At 36.8% G+C, this 18,520-nt stretch overlaps 1 protein-coding gene across 3 annotated transcripts in view; it reads right to left on the bottom strand.

Annotated features, from left to right (window-relative positions):
* Positions 1–18,520, bottom strand: part of NEK11 (NIMA related kinase 11) — a 292,126-nt gene that overhangs the window by 169,486 nt on the left and 104,120 nt on the right. The window lies entirely within an intron of this gene.

Here is an 18,520-nt window from a genome sequence, read left to right as displayed (position 1 = left end):
GAAAGGGAAATTCCTGTCTGAACTTAGTATTAAGAAATAATGGCACTTCTCCTGAATAATGAATTATTTTTATCTTACGGACATCATGAATTATGTAACTGTCCAGGTTTTTCTTTTCATGTTAGTCACTTGAAAGATGAGAAATAAACTCGTGACTGACCTTGAGTAAGTTATATTTTATGTAACTTTTAACACTGTCCTTAATATAACAAAGGATAGACATAAATAAATACATTAATAATATCATTGAACTATTTTGTGGGTGCTCATCAAAATCTGCATTTGTAAGAAAATTCTGGATACATACACTGAGAATATTTCTGTTCCAGTAAATAATAACACTAAAAATTGCTAGCTGAGCAAATTGGTACTTTAGGGTTTACAAAGCACTTAACAGCATCGCAACAGTCCCCTCATAACTTCCCAGTGAAACACAGCCCATGTAATATTTTTCTCACTTTATAGATTAAAAATTGGCTCAGAAAAGTTAAATGATTTGACCAAGTTCACACAGGTAGTAAATGGTAAAAATGACTTTTGAATTAAGGCATTTATCTTTCCAAATTCTGCACTATTTCCATTTAAAAATGCCAGGAAGGAGGAGGAGATGAAAGTTCATGAAATCATCTAGAATACCAATATCAATGTAAATATTAAAAATAATGAAAATTATTTGAAAATCCAAGACTATTAAATGCCATCTGGTTAGATTTCTATACCCAGAAAAAATATTCCTTCAAATTAAGATGAAATAAAGATGTTTTTAGCCAAGCAAATACAGAGAATTCATTATCATCAGGAAAGCATTTCTTATATCCTAGACATAGATCTTTCTAACAGAAGAAAAATGATCTTGGACAAAAACTAGGAGTACAAGAAGAAATAAAGAGCACCAAAAAATAATTTTGTGAATATGCATAAATGAATATTAACTCTACAAAATAAAATTAACAATATCTGTGGCATTTAAAAATTATGTGGAATAAAAATTCATGACAAAAATAAGGCAAATGACATAAGACGGAAAATAGTCCAATTAAAAACCAAATTATCAGACTAGGAAAAAAGTGTGTATTCTGCTCACAAAACAAACTTTAAATATAGGAACACAGAAAGGTTGATAGAAAAACCATACAAACACCAAAATGGAAAAAACACTACTAAGATGGTGGATCAATAAAGCAATCAAACCACCAGGAACATAGAACAATTCTAAATCTGTATACACCCAATAGTGTGTGTGTGTGTGTGTGTGTGTGTGTGTGTGTGAAGCAAGAACTGACAGAATTAAAAAATCAATAAGGATAGAAAAAATCTACATGATGACAAAATTGACATAATTGACAAGCTGACGTAAATGCAACCAACAATAACAGAATTCAGTTTTTTTTTACAAAGGCCCATGGAACATTTACCAAAACTGACAATACACAGGACCATAAAGCAAGCCTCAACAGATTTTAAGGAATGAAATCTTCAAAGCCTAACCACAGTAAATTTACACTAGACATGAATAACAGAATGATAGAGAAAAAGAGAAAATTTAAAAACTATGAAATTTCCAACTGCTTGAAAGCTAAGAAATACACACCTAAATAATCCTTAAGTCAAAAAAAATTAGAAAACATTTTTAATGGAATGCCAGTAAAGATACATAATATCAATACATTGAATGTGGTTAAGGTGCTTATAGTAAATTTTAAAGTACTAAATGTATTTATTAGTAAAGAAAAACAGCTTAAAATTTATCATATAAGTCAACTTGAGAAGCTAAAAAAAACCCAGCAAATCACACCAAGGAAAATAAGGAAAATTTAAGAAAATAAATTTTAAAAGAGAAAAAATTAATGCAATAGAAATAAACAATAAAAACAAAATCAGTTAAGACTAATAAATTTAATAGAGCTCTAGCAAGGCTGATCAAGAAAATAAGAAAAAAAACCACAGATTAATAATAACACAAATAGAAAAAGGTACCACCACACTGTAGACTGCACAGATTTTAGAAAGTATTAAGATGACATTATAAACATGTTTTTTCCAATAACATTGACAAAATGGATAAAGTCAGCAGTCTTTTAAAAACACAACTTACTGACACGAGAAGAAAAAGTTAATCTAAATCATTTTTAACCTATTAAACCGAAATAATTTCTTATTTAAGATAATAAAACTCGAAGCAGCATTACCATTTGACCCAGCAGTTCCATTACTTGGTGTATGCTCAAGGAAATATAAATCATTCTACCGTAAAGACACATGCATGCATATGTTCATTGCAGCGCTATTCACAATAGCAAAGACATGGAATCAACCTCAATGCCCATCAACGGCAGACTGGATAAAGAAAATCTAGAACACATAAGCTACGGAATATTATGCAGCCATAAAAAAGAATGAGATCACATCCTTTGCAGCAACATGGATCAACAGGGAGGCAAACTAACACAAGAACAGAAAACCAAATACCGCATTTTCTCACTTATAAGGGGAAGCTAAACATTGACTACACGTGAACGCAAAGAAGGAAACAACAAACACTGGGGCCTACTTGAGGGTAGAAGGAGAGGAGGAGGTTGATGAACTCAAAAATACAAATAAAGAAGACAGTTGCTGTAACAAACTATAAACAAATAAAGGTTTAAGCACAAAAAATATAGTTAACAATAATTTATTATATATTTCAAAAGAGAAGATTTGGAATGTTCCCAATATAAGGAAATGATAAATGTTCGAGGCAATAAATATCTCAATAACCCAGATTTGATCATTATAAATTGTAAGTTTATATCAAAATATCACATGTGCCCCATAAACATATACAACTATGATGTATGCATAATAATTTTTAAAACCCTACATATTATGTTCTATGCTTAACACCCGGGTAATAACATAATCTGTACACCGAGCCCCTGTGACACATTACATACGTATATGTAACAAACCTGCACATGGACCCTTGAACCTAAAATAAAAGTTAAAAATAATAATTGAGATAGACAACAGAAGTATCCCCTTACCCCCTACCTCAAAAGTAAATATTATAAAGCAATCCTTATAAGGACACGAGTTATATTTTTGTATGCTTTGTTTTTGCCTAGCAATGTATTTTCAGCACACCAACAGAGCATTATGCTTACTGGTGAAATATTGAAAGTGCATTATTTTCTTCTGAGATTAGGAAGAAAATAAGAATGTCTACTACCATCACTTATATTCAACATTGTAATGAAGGTCCTGCCCAAAGCAATAACGCCAGAAAAAGTAAAATGAAAAAAAAAAAAATCTATGAAGATTAGTAAGATATGAGATTGTCATTAATCATGTCAACATGATTATATACATAAAAAATTCCAAAGTCTTGACAAACTGTTAGGATAAATGAGGGAACTATGCAAGACTCCTGAATATTAAACACTTCATTTCTATAAACTTACACAAAAACACACTTAAAGTGGCCCATGAAATACCAACCAAAATTCTAGCAGACTTTTTGGCAGGAACTGACAAACAGATTCTAAAATTTATATGGAGATACAAAGGGACACAAATAGCCACAGCAATTAAACAAGAACAAATTTGGAAGTTTTGCCTGACCAAATATCACGATTTATTATAAAGTTATATCACTTATAAAGTTATATTAGCTATGAGAGTGTGGTATCGGCAAAAAAGAAAAATACATATCAATGAAACCAAATACAGGTTTCATTGTATTTATGAGTGAATCTAAAAACCAGATTCACTCATATTTAATCACTTGATTAATGCAAAAATAAACTGCACTGCAAGGTAACAGGAAATACGGCTTTTTCAACAAATTATGCAGGGTAAATTGAATATTCATACAGAAAAAAATGTACTTGGATTCCTATCACAGATCATATAATCACATACACACACAAATCAATTAAGATAGATATTACTGTGAAAGAATCCAATTGAGTAGGCTTTTCGAAGAAAACAGAAGATAGAATAAATTGAGTAGGCTTTTAAAAGAAAACAGCTGGGCATGGTGGCTCATGCATATAATCCCAGCACTTTGGGAGGCCAAGGCAGGCAGATCACCTAAGGTCAGGAGTTCAAGACCAGCCTGGCCAACATGCCAAAACCCCATCTCTACTAAAAATACAAATATTAGCCAGGTATGGTGGCAGGCACCTGTAATCCCAGCTACTTGGGAGGCTGAGGCAGGAGAGTCGCTTGAACCTGAGAGGCAGAGGTTGTAGTGAGCCAAGATTGTGCCACTGCACTCCAGCCGGGGGGACAGAACGAGACTCTGTCTCAAAAAATCAAAAGAAAAGAAAACAGGAGAATATTTTATGATTTTGGAGTAGGCACAGATTTCTTAAACAAGACACAAAAGGCACTAACAATAAAGTTATGAACTTACAGACTTCATTAAAATTACAAACTTCTATTCATAAAAAGATGCCATTAGGAGAGTGAAAAGGAAGACACAGAGCATAAGAATATAGTTGCAATTCAAATATTCATCAAAGACTGGTCACCTAAATATGAATAAAATTAATTAAAACTTCCATAAATCAATAAGAAAAATGAGAGAATCCAATAGAAAAAAGCACAAAAGACTTGGACACGAAATGGCCAAAAGTAATGAAAAGATGCTCAACGTTTTTAGTCATCAGAAAAGTGCAAATTAAAACCATCGTGTACCACTACATACTACACACTCATCAGAATGGCTAAAAAGAAAAGGACAGACAATACCAAGTCAGTACTTGTTATACTATTAAAAACATTTTCCTTAGGAAAACAAGAGGGGCTATATATTACTAAAAAAAAAAAATTAAGTTGAACCAAACACTTTTACTTATGTAGGATATGAAAAGTATTTATGTTATGAACTGCCACAGTATACTTAGTTATTTCACCATAGAAGAATCTATAATTCAAACTTCAAGAATTGTCTTATACTTAGAGAATAGTAGAGTTGCAAGAGACTATACAGATTTGCTCATTTCAAACTCTGGTTTTACCTGTGAGAAAAACAAAGCTCAGAGAGAGGAAGTAATTTGCCCAGAAAGGTACCACGTCTGATCAGCTCATGTTGGTATTGGTATTAGTTCTCATCCAATACTTTTTCAAGTTTTATTCTCTTTTAAAAAGTTACATTGACCACATTCTGTTATATAACCTAATATACGCTTAATACTCTGAAAACTGAAAAAAAGAAATCAAATTTGCAAGTCCAAGTGGCAGAAGGCTAGCAATCACTCAGCACCTACACACTCTTATCTGATGATTTATGCTTGCTCCACATAGACTCAGGGTCTTCTTGAGGACTAGATTAGAAGCAGACAACCTCTCCTGGCCTGGGCATATCTGAAGGGCTGTATGGGAGCAATAACCCCCATCCAGAATATTTTCAGCTGTCTTAGAAGCAGCTCTTAGATTTTCTCCACCAATAATACAAGTGGTAACAACAATAAGGACAATAATAACTAAAATGATAGCTGGAATGTTAATAGTGTTTATTATGAGCCAAGCCCTCTTATATTTTCCTATTTTAACTCATTGACTTATCTTCACAACAATCCTAATGAGGTAGGAGCTATTATTATCATTTCCATTTTTCAGATGAGAAAACCACAAGACTAAATAAATTGTTCAAGGTTCCATACTGAGTAGGTCATAAAGCTAGGATTGTAGCCCAGGCTACCCAGCTCTAGAGACACAGACTACGTTATCCTGCCTCTGGATCTTACACCAATCAGAGCATTTTGGATCACAAAGGCCTCTCTTGAGTTGGAAATCATGGCTAGCCCTGATAGAGCCTTTTAGGCAGAGGCTGATTTCCCAAGGTAATTTCAGGATCTATACAGAACCATAATTCACTTTTAAAAATCACTGGGGCTTTAGACAACAAGCTATGCCGGGCGTCACACCAAGGCAAATACTGGGCACACAAACAATGAGACCTTCTGTGGGAAAAGGAAAGCAGACAAGTTTGGCTTTTATCTTTTCATCGGTTGGAAAAAAAGGGCTTAGTGGTCTATTAACAGTGAATTGATTACCAAGTCTGGTTTGATGGAGATGTAACTCCACATGAGACACATTTGATGAATTTATTAAGGTTATAAAAAGATGCGGTAGTCCAGGCACAGTGCCTCACATCTGTAATCCCAGTATTTTGGGAGGCTGTGGTGGGACAATGATTTGAGGCCAGGAGTTTAAGACCAAACTGGGCAACATAGCAAGACACAGTCCCTACAAAAAATAAAAATATATTAGCTGGGCATGGTGGTCCACACCTGTAGTCCTAGATACTCCAGAGGCTGGGGTGGGAGGATCACTGTAACCCAGGAGTTTGAGATTACAGTGAGCTATGATTGTGAGGGAATGTGTTCTCTTTCAAGGGTCCACAAGGGGGCATAGTTTTAAGGGCAAGAACGCCACAGCGCCATGCGCCCCTCCCATCTCTCTCCACTGGGGAGATTCAATCGTTTATGTTTAAATTTCAAGGGCTTGGGGAAGAAACGAAGAGTCAATCACCCCAGCAGAAGTTCTAAGGAACTCCTTTCACTGGCCAGAGGAACCTGGGGAGGTGGGAATTTCTCCCAGGATAAATTCCCCTGCTCGTTCACCCATGCCGGATTTCCAGCTCTCTGGAATCCCCTCCAACATGGTGGGAGCTCTCTTTCCCCTCCTAGATTTCCCTTCAGGGGTCCCCTTCCACCCATTGTGAAAGCTGTCTTTGGTCTCCTGGATTCCGTCTTTCTGGATTCTCTCACTCAGTATGAAGGAGTTTTCCTTCTCTGGTTTTCTCCCTCTGGGAACCCTTCTCACTAGGGGTGAGAGCAGCTTTTCCTTCTCTCATTCAGTGTGAGAGCTAGCTGTTTCTCTCTCTCTCCTCCTTTTTATCTCTCTACCTAAATAAATCACTTTTCTGCAACACTCTCAGAATGTGGTATCCATGGTCTCCTCTCTTATTCTTGAGAGCGTGATAGACCAAGAACCTGGAGAAACGTCCTCTCAGGGAAGCTCAGGGCTCCCCTGAACCCCTGAACCCCAACAATTGCACCACTGCACTCTGGCCTAGGCAACAGAGTGAGACCATCTCTAAAAATAAAAAAAAAGATACGCAATTATCTGGCTAAACAAACTATGGGACAATTAGATCTATAGGCTAACTCAGTAATCAATTAATTCTGAGATAAGCATACAGTGCAATTACCTGTTTTGCTTTTACGACTAATACTGGCTTGCACCCTAGCACATAGAGAAGACTTCGTTTATCAGCCAGTAACTTGTAGAAACGGACCTGCTACGGTGGTCCCAGTGCACCTACCTGAAGTGGTACCCCAATAACTGAAACTTGAAAAATCTGATTACAGAAACTACTCTGACACTCAAAGGTAAAAGATTTTGATTACCTACCATATGTATTTTTATTCTGGTGACAATATCTCTATGTACCTGTTTTTTTTTTTGTTTTGTTTTTTTGGTTTTTTTTTTCTAGTTTCCAACCAGACACTTCTACACAGGAATCATCTCAAACTCTTCACTTCCATCCTTGTAAAATAATTTTCTCTTATCTGACTCCCAGGTCTTAAATTGGCTGATACAAAAGCAGGTTGGGGGTGGGGAAGAGCTGAGGTAACAAGTGAGGTGTGTATTTTACTTAGAAGTCTATGATTTGCATTCCTTTCTTTTTCCAAAACACAGACAACTGTGAAGAGGAAGGAAATAAATCCCTGAGTGGGTGAATACAGGCAATAAAAAAGAAGGCTGGGATCAAGTGTCTGTGAAGCAAATTACCCCTGAACTTTATAAACTTGCCATCTGTCCTAGTTGAACCACCTGGCCAGAACTACTGAGAGAATTTCTGAAGCACAGGTTGATTGATAATAAACCACAAATGTAACTCAGACTTTGTCTTGTCTTAAGGTATCTAAATTTACCCTTCAGTATCTGCCAGACTCTGCAAATGGAGGCCTGCCCCAGAGCAATGCATGACTCTGGTTGGTTAGGAAGTTTTGTTGATCTTCTAAATAATGTTTTTATTTGATGTCATTGGGGAGCATCTTTATATATTTATCTAGAAAAGAGTAATCAGTTCAATCTATGGAAAGAGTAATAGAAATGTAATTCAAGAGTAGTGGGTTTTGCTTTACTGTGTATCACCCTAAATGAAAGTCTTTACTTAGGTAGAATTATTAATACAAATTCAGTCTAAATATAATGAAATGAAAATAAATATAATAAAAAACATTTGGACTGCTTGAACTAATAATACTTAAGAAAGGATATCATATGGTAATTGTGTACGAAGGACCTACTATGTATCTCAGAACCTCTATCAGTGTTTCCCAAACTTCAACATACATGCAAATCACTTAGGGTTTTTCTTAAAACGCTGATTCTGAGCATTTGGGGGGAAACAGTAGATACATCCGAAGCATAGTTTTTGGACCTTTCCCGAAGTCACATATAAAAAAAACAGAGCAGCTAGAGGACAAAACTCAAAACCCACAGATAATATTTATTAAAATAATAATTGATAATAAAGTCAGGTGGTAAGATGTCCCCTTGAACCTCGCAGTGCAAGTGAAGGAAGACAAACCACATAGCTACATGACTGGCACAGTATCAGCGTCTGCGTGAGAAGCAGCAGAGGGAAGCAAGGGAGTGGCCGAGGGACGTGAGAACAGAACCTCCAGCTGTCCACAGTGGCCGATCTAAGGACAGCAATTAAACCCAGCAGGAGTTCTGCCCCATCCAAAAGCAGGGTGAATCCCTAAGAGAAGGCCTAACGCAGCTGGAGTGAAATAGTTCAGGGCTGTCCAGAATAATTTATTCAACTCATGGAAATGTTCTTAGTTCTGCAAATAATAGCCACCAGCCACATTTGGCTTCTGAGCACTGAAAATGTGGCTAGTGTGACTGAGAAGCTGAATTTTTAAAAGAATATTTAAAAAGAAAAGTGAACTCATTTCTTTTATCATATCATTCTAATGTACCGTCATATTTTAGGGAAGACGACCCATAAAATTAGAGAAAAAACAAGGTTTGGGTGAATTTTCTCCTGTGCATACTGCTCTTTATAATTACTTCCCTCCACAACTGAACTCTACAATGTTTCAGTGAAGATTATCAAATGTCTCTCCTCTGCAGTAGTCCCACATCGTCCATATCATAAGAATGTGGCTAATGGAGGAAAAAGATCAAAACCAGTGAGAGAAGAGGACAAGGACAGGGTGACAGAAGAGAAAAACTGGCTAAAAGTGAAAGGTTCTTTGCATCGTCAGCTATTCTTGAGGTCAGTCATAGATTCCACGCAAACCATACGGCTTGGGGAAGGACGTGGATCGTGTTTGGACTTGGGGTAGGAAGGCGGGTTGGCAATAGAAACGATGATCAAAGCACCCTTACATGACCAACTGTGTTCACTCAGCCACTCCATTAAGACCCAATATGGCAACAGCCGGCATTGCTCATGGGGCATAAACTGCTTCTTACTTCGACTGAATGGCTGTGTTCCAGTGGCTTTCATCATTTTATATCATCTGCAGAGGCTCTTTTATAATGGACAGAACATTAAAAGTAGTAGAATGTGCCAGGTTAATAGAGAACCTACCTATCTACCTCCTTTAGTCTCCACCAACCTTCCCCCTCCTGTTAGTTTTCTGTGGTTCAGCTGGCATCATAGTAAGACTGACTCCCCTGGTAGATTGCTTGCTCTTTGCAAATGTTTTTTTCCCTTCCTCCATGGGGGGAATTGGCACAGGACATGCTCCAGCCAGTGGAATATGGGTAGATATGAAGTATGTCATAACTAACTGAGTGGAGGATCTAAAGGCAGGCACATGCTTTTTCTCTCTATCACTGTATTGTCCATGTTAGCTCAGAGCATAGCCTGTGTCCTGGAACTGGGAAAACCCTGATCAGACCAGGACTGCAACTTGGAGCAGAAACTCAGTTAATCTGCAGTCCTCATGTAATACGAAGAATAAACATATGAAGTAACTGAGATTTTTTGGAGTTCTTTGTTACTGCAGCAAAGCTGACTAATAATACATCATTCTCCTGCTTAACAGCCTTTAGCAGTTCTCACACTCCAAAACATAGAGGGCAAGTTTCTTATCATAATTTACACGGGTCATTCACCATCTGACCCCTGCCTACCTCTTCAGTCAAATCTACCAACATTCCCCTCCTTGCCACACAATACTTTGTCCTACAGCTAATCAGAAGACCCTGAGCTTTCTCATGCTTCTATGTCCTTTCATACCATTTCTCAGAGTCTTTCAAGAGTCAGAGAAGGTCCATGTCATTTGTAACTATTTTTAAGTTCCCAGCACATTTTGAAATAAATAAATACCATAATAAAGGCTGCAAAATTTGTGATGTATCTGAAATTTTGGCATTAAATAAATCAATACCTTTAACACATATTACCTCATTTGGAGATAACTTTAAACACATACATTTGAGGCCCTCGGTGAGTGAGAAGGCCCTGGCCAAAGGCTTCTTCCAGCCAGCCACTTTCTTTCCCTACACGGTTCCCTCCCTCCTATCCCAGTGAGCACCCCACACTTTTGATCATTGACACTGGGTCTTTTTACCTGAAATAGATTTGCCGAACTCTTCTCCATCTTTCCCCATCCTGAGCAGGAATCATGCACTCTCTAAGACTGTAGCCAATGCTCTCTGCCCCGATCCCCAGCTGTCAATCACTCCCCGCTTTATACATCAGAACATGTATTGCACCATAACAGTATAGAGCAATTTGTTTATATGTTTATCTTTCCCTTGAGGATAGAAACCTTCATGTCTTCACATCTCTTCCTTTCTGCAAATACCACCCTAGGGGCAAGAAGGAGTAAGGCTAAAGGTATGAGATATTCTGGGACACTGGCATTCTGAGGTAGGAGGAGAAGCCCTAATTTACAAATTTCCACGGTAGAAATACCATGTTGTTTTCAATGTGACATCACTCAACACTGACTTGAGAAGACATGCGGATAATTGGGTTTTAGGAGCTGGTATGAGCTCCAGCACACCTCTGAATCATGGGAGTGACAGATGAGGCTGGAGTCAGATGGTCCAGTACTGGGGCTGACGTTGAGGTGGGATTTAGGGGAAAGCAGGTAAAGTCAACAGGAGGGAAAGAAGAGCTCCGAGGCACATGGAAAAGTTGCTGGTCTGGAAGTTCTCAGCTGTGGTCCAGGTTCTTAGGTTTTACCCATCAAACAGACCAGCAAGTAGAGTGCCAGATTGCTTTCCTGGCACAAGCCACTTCTCTTAAGCAATTTATTGAGTCTTTGGACATGAAGAAAAGGCACACTGCCAGCTTGTCATATGGAGGCCTAGATTAGAAGCTACTTCTCAACTCCTGCTTGCTGTCCTCCTGATAAGTCCTGCTCCAGTCACCACTGCTGCATAAAAACACACCGCAAACCTAAGTGCCTTAAAACAACAGTAATCAGTTGTTTTGATCACAAATCTTTTTGGTCAGAGATTGATAGGCAAGCCTTGAATATGCTCCACACAGCACCTGCTAGTGATGCTCAACTGAGGCTTAAGGATCCACTTCCAAGATGGCTCACGCACATGACTGGCCAGTTGGTGCTTGCTATCAGCTGGAAGCTCAGTGGGACTAAAGACCAAAGGCCTTGGTTCCTCTCAATGTGGCCCTCTCCACGTTGGCCTCTCAAGGTATCACTCAGGCTTCCTCACAGCGGGGTAGTTGGGTTCCAAGAGCAAAAATCTCAAGAGAACCAAGCAAAAGCTATGTTGTATTTATTACCTAGATTCAGAAGTCACATAGCATCAATTTTGCCATAATCACAGGCTTACCCAAATTAAAGGTGAGGGAACACAGGCCCCACCTCTCAATAAGAGTGTGTCAACATCACATTAGAAAACGAACATGTGAGAAGTGATATGTTATAATGGCCATTTCTGGAAAAGACATTCCTGGAAAATACAATCTGCCACATGCCCCTATGGATCATGGGACATTTTATCTTATGCTTCCATCCAAAGAGTTTCTTTGCTCAGAAAACCAGGCCCTGCCCAGGCTCTCAGGGCCACACTCTTTCCTCGCCTGAGATGCTCCTTGCTACAAAGTGCCCAATCCCGGAATTTGAAAGATTCAATCACAATATGACTTCCTATAGAAAGTCTAGTCTCGACTAGGGATTCCAAGACTTAAATTTAAAAAGCAACTTACACAATGAAGTGTGGTGATGAGATTTAACACTTGCCAAATAAATTTGCATGTTTGAAATAAGAAGTTGTTAACACAAGTAAATTTTTCTTTAGTAAGAGGAATGAAAGAAATTTCTGAGCTAACCCTCCCTCTCCAACTCTCCCACAGAATTAACAAAACAAGGGTATATAAATTTGCCACATCGTTTATCAAAGTGGGGGAAAGGGGCCGGGCGCGGTGGCTCAAGCCTGTAATCCCAGCACTTTGGGAGGCCAAGGCGGGTGGATCACAAGGTCAAGAGATCGAGACCAACCTGGTCAACATGGTGAAACCCCGTCTCTACTAAACATACAAAAAATTAGCTGGGCATGGTGGCACGTGCCTGTAATCCCAGCTCAGGAGGCTGAGGCAGGAGAATTGCCTGAGCCCAGGAGGCGGAGGTTGCGGTGAGCCGAGATCGCGCCGTTGCACTCCAGCCTGGGTAACAAGAGCGAAACTCCGTCTCAGAAAACAAAACAAAACAAAACAAAACAAAGTGGGGGAAAGGGAAAAAATCTCATCCCAACAGTAAAGCTTTGGGGAGAGCACTTCCGGGGTGGCAGTGGGTACAGCTCGGCAGACCTGCTCCCCAGAAAAACAACCATAACTCATCAAAATTACTTTTTAATAAATTACAGTTATTTAAAGAATCCGAAAATCATCTTAAGAGCATACAGGAAATGAAGAAACATTTATTTGGGCGATCTACTAATCACGATAAAAACAAAAGTCTTTGGCACTTGAGCCATGACCCGCTATTTTCCTCCCCTCCCCTGAGTATGACAGAAGCTTCAGTATGAGCAGGTGCGACCAAGACATCTAGGCTTCCTGTCCCGCCAGCTCCTAGGCAGGGGCTAGGGTATCTTTCCACAAGGAGCAAGCTTCCAGTGTTTCTCATTTCCATGAAAATGAGAGGCTAACCACCAGGTGAATGCAGCCAAGATATTGGGGGCTTCCTTCCTTTACCCAGTCCCTACTCATAGTATGGAGGTTATTCCAGGAATAGCAGGCAGAGACTCCTGGGACTCTGATCACCTTCTCCCCAGCTCACATATAAGGTGAAATCAAGAAGACCAGAGACTCGTGCCCTTCCCAGTGCCCTGCTCATAAGCAGGAATGTCTCTGAGAAAACTGAAGATACTATCAAATACAGGACATCAGTAGAAAAATTACATTACCAAATGGGATGAAAAGTACAATAACAGAAATGAAAAATTTCTTAGGGGTATAAACAACATATTTGAACTGACAGAAAAAGAGAATACATCAACTTGAAGAGAGATGGATAGAGATTATGCAATCTGAAGAAAAGAGAAAAATGAATAAAGAAAAATAAACAGTGCTTCAGGGAAGTGTGAGACACCATTAAGCACAATATACCAATACAGCCTCCTATCCAGGAGAGGAGAAAAGGAAAGAAAAAAAATTCAAAAAAATAATGACTGAAAACCCTCCAAATTTTATGAAATATATTCCGTTACACATCCAAGAATATCAACTAACTCCAAGTCAGAAAAATGCAAATTCACATCCAGATACTTCTTAGTAAAAACACGGAAAGACAGAGAAAATGTTCAAAGAAAGCAGTAAGACCTTGGCTGAATAAATTGTGTCCAAGTGCAGAATATTTGCAAACATTTACATGGTAGTGAAAAAAGCAGGTTATAAAATTGTATATGGTTTTTCCGAAATAACAAATGGACTTAAGTATATAAAGCATTTAGCACATTAACTGTCGATTAATCACAAAGTAAGCACTCCAAAGACGGTAGCTATTTCTGGTTCAGTTGCTGCTAGTATGTTTATTTTCATCACTATCAACTTTTTAAAAATCTTTTTAATTTTTGTGGGTACACAGTATATATATTATATGTATCAGTTATATAAGATATTTTGATACAGGCATGCAAGGCATAATAATCAACTCAGGGTAAATTGGGTATCCATCCCCTCAAGCATTTATCCTTTATGTTACAAACAATCCAATTACATTCTTTTAGTTATTTTAAATGTACAATTAAATTATTATTTACTATAGTCACCATGTTGTGTTAGCAAATACTAGATCTTATTCATTCTTTCTAATCATTTTTTTGTACCCATAACCATTCTAATGTCCCTCTTCCCAAACTCTGCTACCATTCCCAGCCTCTGGTAACCACACTTTTACTGCCTATCTCTATTAGATCAATTGTTTTAATTTTTAGCTCCTGCAAATAAGTGAGACCATGTGAAGTTTCTCTTTCTGTACCTGGTTTATTTCATTTAACACAATGCCCATCAATTCCATCCATATTGCTGCAAATGATAGAATCCCATTTTTTATGACTGAATACTACTCCATTGTGTAGGTGTATCACATTTTCTTTATCCATTCATCTGATGATGGGCACTTAGGTTGCTTCCAAATTTTGGCTATTGAGAAGAATGCTGCAATAAACATGGGACTGCAGATATCTCTCCGATATACTGATTTCCTTTCTTTTGGGCATATACCTAGTAGTGGGTTTGCTGGATTGTATGGCAGCTATATTTGTAGTTTTTTTTTGAGAAACCTCCAACCTGTTCTCCATAGTGGTTGTAACAATTTACATTCTCACAACAGTATGTGAGGCTTAACTTTTCTCATATCCTTGCCAGCATTTGTTATTGCCAGTCTTTTGCATAAAAGCATTTTAACTGTGATGAGAAAATATTGCAGTTTTGATTTGCATTTCTCTGATGATCAATAATGTTGAGCACTTTTCATATATCTGCTTCCCATTAGTTTGTCTTCTTTTGAGAAATGTCTATCCAGATCTTTTGCCCATTTTTTAATCCAATTATTAGATGTTTTCCCCATAGAGTTGTTTGAGCTCCTGATATATTCTAGTTGTTAATCTGTTGTCAGATGGGTAGTTTGAAAATATTTTCTTCCTTCCATTTTGTGGACTGTCTCTTTAATGTCTTGTTTCCTTTGCTGTGCAGAGCCTTTTTCACTTGATCTAATTCCATTTGTCTATTTTTGCTTTGGTTACCTGTGCTTTGGGGGTACTATTCAAGAAAGCTTTGCTGACTCCAATATCCTAGAAAGTTTCCTCAATGGTTTCTTGTAGTACTTTCATAGTTTGAGGTCTTAGATTTAAGTCTTTAATGCACTTTGATTTGACTTTTGTATACAACAAGAGATAGGGGTCTAGTTCCATTCTTCTATATATAGATATCCAGTTTTCCTGACACCACTTTTTGAAGAGACTGTCCTTTCCCCAGTGTATGTTCTTGGCACCTTTGTGAAAAATGAGTTCATTGTCGATAGATGATTTCTGGGTTCTCTATTCTGTTCCACTGATCTATACATCTGTTATGCCAGTACCACCTCGTTTTGGTTACAATAGCTTTGCAGTATAATGTGAAGTCAGATAATTTAATTTCTCCAGTTTTGTGCTTTTTGCATACCATAGCTTTGGCTATTCTGGGTCTTTTGTGGTTCCATATACATTTTAGAATTTTTTTTTCTATTTTTGTGAAGAATGTCATTGGCATTTTGATAGGAATTGCATAGAATCCATAAATTGCCTTGAGTGATATGGATATTTTAACAATATCAATTATTTCAATCCATGAACATGGAATATCTTTCCACTTTTTGTATGTTCTCTTCCATTTCTTCAATCAATGTTTTATACTTTCCATTGTACAGATACTTCACATCTTCAGTTAATTCCTAAGTGTTTTATTTTATTTATAGCTTTGTAAATGAGATTACTTTCTTGATTTCTTTTTCAGATTGTTTACTGTTAACATATAGAAATGCTACTAATTTTTGTATGCTGATTTTGTATCCTGCAACTTTACTGAATTTATCAGTTCTGGTAGTTTCTCAGTGGAGTCTTTAGGTTTTTCCCAAACATCAGATCATTATCATCTGCAAACAAGGATAATTTAACTTTCTTTCCAATTTGGATATCCTTTCTTTATTTTTTCTGATTGCTCTAGCTAGAACTTTCAATCCCATGTTGAATAACAGTAGTAAAAGTGGGCATCCTTGTCATTTTCCAGACGTTAGAGGAAAGGCTTTCAATCTTTCCTTATTCGGTATGATACTAGCTATGGTTTTTATTATGTTGAGATCTGTTCCTTTTATACCAGATTTTTAGGGTTTTTGTCTTGAGGGAATGTTAAATGTTACCAAATGATTTTCAACATCAAGTAAAATGATCATACGGCTTTTGTCCATCATTCTATTATGATGTATCACATCGATTTGCATATGTTGAATCACCCCTGCATCTCTAGGATAAACCCTACTTGGTCATGATGAATGATCTTTTAATGTGTTATTGAATTCAGTTGGTGGCATTTTGTGAATTTTTGCATTAAAATTCATCTGAGATATTGGGCTACAGTTTTCTCATTTTTATGTATCTTTGTGTAGTTTTGGTATCAGGGTAATACTGGCCTTATAGAATGAGTTTTGAAGTATTTCCTTCTCCTCTTGAGTAAAATTGGTATTAGTTTTTTAAATGTCTGGTAGAGTTCAGCAGTAAAACCATTGGGTCCTGGGCTTTTCTTTGCTCGGAGACTCTTTATTACAGCTTCAATCTCATTACTTGTTATTGATCTGCTCAGGTTTTAGATTTCTTCATGGTTCATTATTGGTAGTTTGTATGTGTCTAGCAATTTATCCATTTCCTTTAGATTTTTCTATTTATTGCTATATAAATATTCATAGTAGCCACTAATGCTCCTTTGAATTTCTGTGGTATCAGTTGTAATGTCTCCTTTTTTAAATCTGATTTTATTTATTTGGGTCTTCTCCATTTTTTTCTTCACTAATCTGGGTAAGGATTGTTAATTTTACTTATCTTTTCTAAAAACCAATTTTTTTGTTTTGTTGATCCTCTATTGTTTTCTTCCTTTCAACTTCATTTATTTCTGCTCTGATCTTGATTATTTTTCTCCTACCAAATTTGGGTTTCATTTGTTCTTGCTTTTCTAGTTCTTTAAGATGCATCATTAGGTTATTTAACTGAAGCTTTTCTCCCTTTCTAATGTAGGTGCTTGCCGCTAAAAACTTTCTTCTTAGTATTGCTTTTGCTATATTCCACAGGTTTTGCTATGTTGTGCTTCCATTATAATTTGTTTCAAAAAGCTTGCAATTTCCTTCTTAATCTCTTCATTTACTAACTGATTATTCAGGAGCAAATTGTTTAATTTCCATGTGTTTGTATACTTTCCAAAATTTCCAAAATTATGGATTTCTAGTTTTATTCCATTGTTGTCAGAGAAGATGCTTGATAATATTTCAATTTTTTAAATATTTTAAGACTTGTTTTATGACCTAACAATCACAAAATAATCTATGTGCTGAGGAAAAGAATGTGTATTCTGCAGCCACTGGATGAAATGTTCTGTAAATATCTATTAGGTCTATTTGTTGTACAGTGCAGAGTAAGTTTGATATTTATTTTCTGTCCAGAAGATCGCTTCAGTACTGAAAGTAGAGTATTGATATCTCCTGATACTATTGTATTGGGGTCTATATCTCTAATAATATTTACCTTATATTTCTGGATACTCTAGTGTTTGGTGTATATATATTTAAAATTGTTACAGCCTCTTGATGAATTAGTCCTGTATCATTATATAAGAACCTTCCTTGTCTCTTATCATTGTCTTGAAATTTTATAGCTTTTGTCTTGCAATCTTTGTCTTATATAAGTATAGCTACTCCTGATCTTTTCCGGTTTCTATTTGCATGAAATAGCTTTTTTCATCCCTTTGTTTTTAATCTATGTGTATCTTTATAAGTGAAGTGTGTTTCTTATAGGCAAGAGATCACTGAGCTTTGCTTTTTCAATCCACTCACCCACTCTATGTCCTTTGATTGGAGAGTTTAGTCCATTTACATTTAAAGTTATAAGTAAGGACTTATTCCTGTCATTTTTCTATTTGTTTTCTGGTTGTTTTGTGGTGTTCTCTTCCTTTTTTCCTTCCTTCCTGTCCTTCTTTTAGTGAAGGTGATTTTTTTTTCCTCTGGTGGTATGATTTAATTTCTTGCTTTCTATTTTTTGTGTATCCATTGTATGTTTTTTAATTTGAAGTTACCATAAGGTTTGAAAATACTATCTTTTACCTCATTATTTTAAGCCAACAACTTAGCACTGCTTACATAAACAAACAGAAAAAGAAAACTTACATAAACTCTACACTTTGTCCCCCTGGATTTTAACTTTCCCTTGTTTCTATTTATATCTTACTGTACTGTGTCTTAAAAATTTGTTATGACTATTTTTATTTGGTTCCTCTTTTAGTTTTCTA

The sequence above is a fragment of the Saimiri boliviensis genome, chromosome 9 (genome assembly GCF_048565385.1).
Source record: "Saimiri boliviensis isolate mSaiBol1 chromosome 9, mSaiBol1.pri, whole genome shotgun sequence".
In the NCBI taxonomy this organism is placed as follows: domain Eukaryota; kingdom Metazoa; phylum Chordata; class Mammalia; order Primates; family Cebidae; genus Saimiri; species Saimiri boliviensis.
This window is presented reverse-complemented; position numbering and strand designations above follow the sequence as displayed.